The following is a 9,322-nucleotide window of genomic DNA, read 5'->3' on the forward strand; positions in this document are numbered from 1 at the left end:
ATCTAACTGACTCCGCCGTTTCATCACACTTATACATTTTAATATATATTACAAGAAATTATAAATCATTTAGGTAAAAACGAGGCCAGTTTATCACTTTCAGGCACATTCCTGTGAAAGTTTTTTTTTTTTTTTTCAGGTTCCCTTACGAAAATTACCCATGGTTTTATCAATAACACCACAGATCATAGTTCTTGTAGCCATGGCAACTGCAAATTAACCATATATACATTTTTGTTTTATGGCCTATATCTGACGTATTATTAAATGTGTTTTGTTGTTACTTTTTTGTTAGTTGTCCTATTTTGAGAGTAACTATTAATAGGCTAATAATAGGCCTATAATTAAATTTTTATGTAGCCTAATAATTATTGTATTCTTGAAATTAAATGTAAGGCTTTAGAATTAAGATGGACATTTTAAGTACGTCCGCCAATGACATCTTTTTGATGTCTTTTCAACGAGTTATTGCTGGGTGGGAGTGATTCCACCCAATTCGAACGTTATCACTCGATTGAATGGGGCGTTATCAGCAGTTATCAGAATTATTTGGGATCAGGAATTTGGAGTGAGTTTGCAAAACATTTGACTCAGATCGGGACTCCGAAGCACGTTTCGGGAATCACACCCAGCAATAACTCCTTGAAAAGACATCAAAAAGACATCATTGGCGGACATACTTAAAATGTCCATCTTAATTCTAAAGCCTTACATTTAATTTCAAGAATACATTAATTATTAGGCTACGTAAAAATTTAATTATAGGCCTATTATTAGCCTATTAATAATAACTCTCAAAATAGGACAACTAACAAAAAAGTAACAACAAAACACATTTAATAATACGTCAGATATAGGCCATAAAACAACAACGAAAAAAATATATATCTATTTAATATATATCTATTCATTTTTATCACCTTTGTCTGTTCATTATCATAAAAAACAGTAACTTTAAACACAAACACACACTGCTCAGTTTTTATGTAGTAAAATCTGTACCGTTATTACATTGTTTATTATTATTATTATTATTATTATTATTTATCATATATTTATTTGACCCTCTAACTGTAGCACTCACTATTCTAAATCTACTCTTAAAAAAAAAAAAAAACTAGATTTGGACTCCCAAGCGCGTTTTGCAAATCATTTGAGATCAGGACTTCTGAGTGAGTTTGCAAATTATTTGATTCAGATCGGGACTCCGAATCGCATTTCGCGAATTATTTGAGATCAGGACTTCGGAGTGAGTTTGCAAAACATTTGATAGATCGGGACTCTGAAGCGCATTTCGCGAATCATTTGAGATCACTTCGGAGTGAGTTTGCAAAAGATTTGATTCAGATCAGGACTCCAAAGCGCCTTTCGCGAATTATTTGGGATCAGGAATTTGGAGTGAGTTTGCAAAACATTTGACTCAGATCGGGACTCCGAAGCACGTTTTGCGAATCACTCCCACCCAGCAATAACTCCTTGAAAAGACATCAAAAAGATGTCATTGGCGGACATCGTTAAAATGTCCATCTTAATTCTAAAGCCTTACATTTAATTTCAAGAATACATTAATTATTAGGCTACATAAAAATTTAATTATAGGCCTATTATTAGCCTATTAATAGTTACTCTCAAAATAGGACAACTAACAAAAAAGTAACAACAAAACACATTTAATAATACGTCAGATATAGGCCATAAAACAAAAACGAATATATATATATATATATATATATATATATATATATATATATATATATATATATATATATATCAACCCATTCTCACTCCAAAGGCGTCAAAAACCGAAGCATGGTCAAGCGCCCCTAGCGTCACTTTTATGACGCCAAATGTGCCTCTCGGCGTCGACTATCGATGCACTACGACCTTCATTGCTTTCAGTGGGAAACTTTTGGCGTCAGAATTCGACACACGGACATGAGATGTTTATCGCTATGAAATCACGTTCAAGAAGTCTCATTCAGCACACATCGCGCGATACTTGCTATCAGTTCCACAGTTTGGGTGAGTAGTCGTATATACGCTCTTTTAATGCCTTTTATCAAATGTATTCTGTCTTCTTTATTAATCAGATTAGTGCCATATGTTTAATCGCTGTATTATATCGGTCATCCGCGGCTGTCTTTGAGTTTCATTGCGTTTAAATAAATGAACACAGCTGCTAATTAGTGTGATTAAACTCTATCTGTCACGTGACGTGCCATAGACCTTCGATCCGTTTTATATTATTATTAATTTCAGGATCAATGATGTAAGTTGTATTTGTAGTAAAATCATGGTAATCACGACACAATAGTAATAAATGAAATGTGAAGTTAAAACACAGTAAATGGGACATTAGTAACTGTAACTGTAGTTTTACTATGATATATTAATAATCAATACAACAATACAATAATCACCAAACCAGCTATGTTTGTATCACTGTAATGTTAGTGTTTTTATGTGCTTTTATATGACAGATATCACAGTAATCATGTGTTCTGTACCATGCTTTTAATACCTTTTAATGTGAATCCCAAAAAAAAAAAAAATCAAATTAAAAATAAATAATAAAACATGTATTTTTCCATCTTGCAGTTCATTCATATCAGTTTATATATATATATATATATATAAATATTTTGCTCACAGATCATTATTAACATTCTGTATATAATTCAATTTTATTTTCTCTCCCCTTTTTTATTATTTTTATTTTTAGCTGAAAAGACGTAAAGGCAGTCAGCCCAGTGGTGTTTCTGGAGAGGGATTCCTTCAGAAATGGAGAAGACAGAAAGCTGCGGAGGCAGATATTTGCAGCAGTAAGTCTGTGATAGTTTGTCTCTTTTATCAAAAATTCCTGCTGTTATAATTTGTACAGCATTTGTTGTTTCTTAAACTGTTGCACTGTCCAAATACCCACACTTGCCATCTTTTCACTTGACCACTTGATTACTTATTTGAAGTCTTTCCTGTATTTGGCCTAGTGTTCGAGTGAGCATGATGACCACGAGTGTGTGTCGAACTTTTCATGACCTGATGACTGTGTTTCCCAATCCTGATCCTGGAGAACCCCAGCACTGCACAGTTTTGGTGTCTCTCTTATCTGCCTTGGAGTCTTCACTGATGAGCTGATGAGTTGAATCAGGTGTGTTTGATCAGGGAGACATCTCAAATGTGCAGTGTTGGGGTTCTCCAGGACCAGGATTGGGAGCCACTGCCTTATGGGACACTTATGTGTTTAAAGAGATTTTTAATATCTAATTATCAATATTTCACATACTGTACTAAACACATCACAGTCTTAATAATCCAGTTTAACACTTGTATGATATTGTACAAGCCCCAGGACGGTCTCATCTGACACTATCAAAAGAATTCATATGACTATAGCTTGTTATTAATTACTTGCTTTCAATAATGGATTCATTTAACATTTAATTTTACAGCATCTTTACAGAGGCTGCTTTTATGGTCTAAACAAAACACAGTGTAATGTATAAGTTGAATGTAATGTAATATTTCTGTTTTACAGGATTGTTTGAGGATAACACTGCAGTTCTCCATCATGCACAAGGACTCACCTCGTTAACTCTTTTTCCCCCACACACACAGATATGGTCCCTGGATCAGTGATTAGACTTTGCAGTGGTTTGATTTTTGCAGAAGATGTAACTTTGTTTTATTTATAAGCTCATAATGAATACATTACAGAACCAGTGATGAAAACAATAGTTAAAAATAGTATTTTTCGTATTGATAAAGCATTTTGTTCTCTTTTTCAAGCTTCATACAGTGAACTTTTTAGACTTTAATTAAGAGTTTTAGTAAAGGAGATATTCATACACAGTCATCCCCTAGCTCCAGTCATGAAGTGAATTCATGATGTTATTGTCAAAGCTAGCAGGTGTTTGTTTTCCTGAACACTTTCTCTGTCTTCCATTGTTCAGACAATCAGTGTTTATTTGATGCTGTGCTGATAGAGTTTTATAGATGATATTGCACACTTGACATGCATGTCTTCATGGTGTTTTTTTGTGAGTTTGAAACATTTACATTGTGTTGTATAACATTTTGGTCAATTTAATTTTTTTAATAAAATTGATCTTTTTCCAGTGTTCTCTGAAAGACATACTGTATTTACTGTTTTGTTTTTTAATAAAAGCATTTTCATTTGCATACTGAAAATAGTTAATGTTTACAACATAACTGCCTTTTTATTCTTTATGGTGGCAAAAACGAGCTTGGTGACAGAGGATGCAGTGTAGTAATTTGGGCATGTTGTCTTTAAATGAGTTTGACATATCAATAATTAATGGAAGATCCTTACAAAAATATGCATGTTTATTATGCTTTATGTATTTATTTGTTCATTCATTCATTCATTAATTTATAATTTCTGTTTTTATTCCTAGGGTTCAAATGGTAGAGAATGGTAAATCACAGAAACACAAATGTGAACAATTTTAACTTTAAAACACAATGTAATATACAATGTAAATTTTAGAAGCACGTCATTTGATTAGTAAATATATTTGTCTTTGGTCAAAAAAAAAAAATACAAATCTTAAAAATGTGTCTTATATTTAATGAGAGGAATCTATCTGTTGGATACAACTGCGACTGCTGGGCATGTGCACATCAATATTGCCCAATTTTTGTCAAGCTGAACAACGGAGGAAGGTGAAGACGTTAATAAAACAGAATCTAATAAGTAGCAAGCTTAATCTATTGTTAACCGAATCTATCCCTTCAGCCGAAAAACGAAAGACATCTGTCATAAATGGATAAGGAAGTGTGACGCTGCTGCTCAGCTTAGATTCCATTGGCTATGACTTTTCAGGACAGTCTGTGGTTGGACTATCTTTTAACCCATATTAAACAGCGCATCATGTTAAAAAGTATGTTTTGCTCCTATCATCACATTAGTAATATATTAAGTCAACAATGAAGTGTTGCTATCTTGAGAAAAATGACATCTTTAGCGAGATCCTAATCCTAACCCTAAGCATAACTTCAATGAACTACAAAAACAGCCCCCTAGTGTTGCCTTTCTATAGATAGAACGACGGAGGCTTGTGGGTAATGTAGTTTAAAACTTTTTATTAACGAAACTAAATAAATTATTTATTTTAAGGTAAACTGGATATCTAAATATGTTTATTGTGCAAACCTCTATGATATATTTGAGAGGCAGGCTGAAATGTGGTATTTTACAGTGAGCAATATTTAAAATGCCTTTATGCCAGCTTTCCACTTATTTCTGAAAACTGAGCTCAACATTATTTTATCAGCATAGCATAAGTAATAATCCTGCCCATTTTCTCTTTGATATGTTAATTGGACTCTGATTTACAGCCATTTGAAATGTACAGTTTTGGGCTCTTCCGGGGGGTGCTACTGGGCCCCTGGGGGTAGCAGGGCAGTAAAACCTACATATATGTATTCTCCTCATCATGAACAACAAACTGAGCTGAGTCACATTTATATCTGACAGTTTTCACAGTCCTCTGTTTTCTATTCTATTCATCATGACTATTATACCTTTTGACAGGACATTGTGAGGCCATCTGATGAAACATGGAAAAATTATAAAGAAATGATTTAATAATGAAAATAATAGATTATTTCTTTGATTTTTGAAGTAAATGGCAAGAAATATAATGGATGAACCTGCAACAACTTGCCTTTATCTATTCCCCACTTGTAAAGCAGTAATCAAGGACAATGTATACACATTGTGATACTTCACTATTACACAAGGACAAATTCATGCAGTGCTAAGAATATTAATTTATATATATATATATATATATATATATATATATATATATATATATATATTTATATATATATATATATATATATATATATATATATATATATTAGCATTATATATAACTAATTAGCCGAAATCAGTGTAAAAATGTCCTCCTCACCCCTGTATCTTGCTCCTCAGGTGCTGGACATCAGTAATGTGCGTGCTCTTGGTTTTAATGCAGTACAAGATCCACGTTGATCATTCCTGCTACATTCTCAGTTATCCGTCAAGTGCTTGTAACAATAAAGCCCATGGCACCATCTTGTAATGCAGAATAATTAATCTTGTAACTCCCTGTATTTCACAAAAAATGTGCATATTTGTTACTAAAATATAAAAAAAATTACTTTCTGGTGTACTGATGTCCCAGATGTTATTAATCCGATCAAAAATGTTCATGTCTTAAATAAAAAAATAATCCCAATAATTAATATGGCGTTTTTCCAAGTCTAAAATAAACACATATGAGCCTACCTAGTAAAATGATGTATTTACCAAGAATCTTCAGAACACAATATTCACCATTTTCATTTTATTGAAGCAATAAAGTAGCATCAAGACAAATAAGATTCAATGAAAATAATTATCATCAAAGATACATTAACCTCATATATAAATCAGTTCACACAGATGAGTGATGAAATGTCCTTAAAAGTCACACAGTCCCATCCAGTCAACTGTGATACAGATCATGTGATACATATAAGACATGTGATACTGTTTCAGAAAATAATGATTCCCATCATCACATCTAAACTGGTTTAATCTCCCCATCATGATCTTCTTCTCTCGTGTCTGGAAACAGTTTGTGGTTGATGTCCAGCACTGATGAGGTGTAGCTTGTTCTCAGCCAGATGATCTCTCAGTCCTAAGATCCCAGACCTGGTCAAAGTGAAACAAACAATGCAGAAGAAGTTGTTTAATGGACAGAGAGCGCAGCTTATGTTCTGTGTGGTTTTAGCAGGGTGAGTAACTATGACCCTTGTAGTACTGTACACTTACCATTCTTCAAGCTGTTTTAAGACCTTTTGAGAAGCTTTTTCTCTGAAGACAATTTACCACATCCTCTTCTTTCACTCCTTTCAAGAGCATCACTTGGTCAAAACCCCTCATTTGGCTGATGAGATCATCTGTACAAATAAAAATACTGCAATAAATATGTCATTCTGCAAGAATTAAGAAAAAGTTACAGAAGCAAAGGTCTTGCTCATGAGACATTAGCATGTGTAGTTCTCAGAGACTCTAGAATTCATCTATTGTTGCAGTAAATGTGTTTTCTTCCTCTAGAATCTTTCTCCAAAGTTCCTGACTTCTCTCACAAATGTGTTTTAGTCTGTGCAGTGTAATGCCTGGCTTCAAACCAATCAACTATCAATTCACAATTAATAACATAACATTTACAAAACAATGAAATAATGTCAATTGGTGTTTATATCAACTAAACCAATTTCGTGATACTTGTCTACTTTTAAAACAGGCGGTGTGTTTTTAAAAACATAATATTAAAAATGTCCAGTCACACTTTGCTAACATGCTGTAATTGTAATAGTATAAAACGAAATCAAGGCTGACATGACCAGTTCTGTGAGAGATCATCATAAAATGTTGTATAACATTGCTTCAACACACACATACCAGAGGACTTCTGTTTGTTTGAGCTCAAGATGGCCGTCTTCATTCCTCATCCTGAGCAAATCATTTCCTTGGTCTTCCTTCTCTTCTGTGAAACAAGATAATCTCTACTTACTCTATGTGCAATTAATATTGCTCATTAAACATAATTAAGTTAATTTAAAGTAAGATTCAGACCAGAGCATTTTTGGAGTAAACAAATGTACCTGGGAAGAGCTGATCATGGCAAGATTCGCTGAGACTCAGTAATAGCTCTTTTAGGTTTTAGGAAGGTTTGTGAGGGTTGGCTCTTAAAATAGCTGTTGAGCTCGATATTTTAGACCTGAAAAAGAAGAACAGCATTATCTGGAAAAAATCCTGTAAGACAGAAGGAAGGACATATTATTAATTACGTGCAGCTTGTACATTACACCTCTGTAAAGATGCTGTATAATTAAATGTTAAATGAATCCATTATTGAAAGCAAGTAATTAATAACAAGCTATAGTCATATGAATTCTTTGATAGTGTCAGATGAGACAGTCCTGGGGCTTGTACAATATCATACAAGTGTTAAACTGGATTATTAAGACTGTGATGTGTTTAGGGATCATTTTTAAGACTTTGACCCTGTCCAGATACCCACACTTGCAGTCTTGGCCACTTGAGAGTGTGTGTACGTGACAGTGTGTGAACGAGACTGTCCCCGGTCTTAATAATGCCAAAGCACAGCGTCCTTAACACACACTAAACCTCTCCAATACTGCTCTGGAGCGCTATACAAAGCTTAGTGTATCCCATCATGCATCATGTTTTGGAATAAATCGTCAGACTTTTTGCCGAGATCTCACAAGAGGTCATGGAAAGCTGTCCAATGTACAGTATGTGAAATATTGATAATTAGATATTAAAAATCTCTTTAAACACATAAGTGTCCCATAAGGCAGTGGCTCCCAATCCTGGTCCTGGAGAACCCCAACACTGCACATTTGAGATGTCTCCCTGATCAAACACACCTGATTCAACTCATCAGCTCATCAGTGAAGACTCCAAGGCAGATAAGAGAGACACCAAAACTGTGCAGTGCTGGGGTTCTCCAGGATCAGGATTGGGAAACACAGTCATCAGGTCATGAAAAGTTCGACACACACTCGTGGTCATCATGCTCACTCGAACACTAGGCCAAATACAGGAAAGACTTCAAATAAGTAATCAAGTGGTCAAGTGAAAAGATGGCAAGTGTGGGTATTTGGACAGTGCAACAGTTTAAGAAACAACAAATGCTGTACAAATTATAACAGCAGGAATTTTTGATAAAAGAGACAAACTATCACAGACTTACTGCTGCAAATATCTGCCTCCGCAGCTTTCTGTCTTCTCCATTTCTGAAGGAATCCCTCTCCAGAAACACCACTGGGCTGACTGCCTTTACGTCTTTTCAGCTAAAAATAAAAATAATAAAAAAGGGGAGAGAAAATAAAATTGAATTATATACAGAATGTTAATAATGATCTGTGAGCAAAATATTTATATATATATATATATATATATATATATATATATATATAAACTGATATGAATGAACTGCAAGATGGAAAAATACATGTTTTATTATTTATTTTTAATTTGATTTTTTTTTTTTTTTTGGATTCACATTAAAAGGTATTAAAAGCATGGTACAGAACACATGATTACTGTGATATCTGTCATATAAAAGCACATAAAAACACTAACATTACAGTGATACAAACATAGCTGGTTTGGTGATTATTGTATTGTTGTATTGATTATTAATATATCATAGTAAAACTACAGTTACAGTTACTAATGTCCCATTTACTGTGTTTTAACTTCACATTTCATTTATTACTATTGTGTCGTGATTACCAT

General features: G+C 33.6%; 1 long non-coding RNA gene across 2 annotated transcripts; it reads right to left on the minus strand.

The window, feature by feature from the left end:
• Window positions 1-6,375: 6,375 nt before the first annotated feature.
• LOC127935217 (uncharacterized) lies at window positions 6,376-8,918 on the minus strand. Of its 2 annotated transcripts, XR_008148015.1 has the most exons (5): window positions 8,775-8,918; window positions 7,660-7,775; window positions 7,457-7,541; window positions 6,824-6,951; window positions 6,376-6,703 (listed from the first exon to the last, which is right to left on the minus strand). It is a non-coding gene; the product is annotated as an uncharacterized LOC127935217 (long non-coding RNA). The 2 variants fall into 2 exon arrangements; XR_008148014.1 differs by lacking the exon at window positions 8,775-8,918 and having other exon boundaries at window positions 7,660-8,766.
• Window positions 8,919-9,322: the final 404 nt, after the last annotated feature.

Source organism: Carassius gibelio, chromosome A19 (genome assembly GCF_023724105.1).
Source record: "Carassius gibelio isolate Cgi1373 ecotype wild population from Czech Republic chromosome A19, carGib1.2-hapl.c, whole genome shotgun sequence".
NCBI lineage: Eukaryota > Metazoa > Chordata > Actinopteri > Cypriniformes > Cyprinidae > Carassius > Carassius gibelio.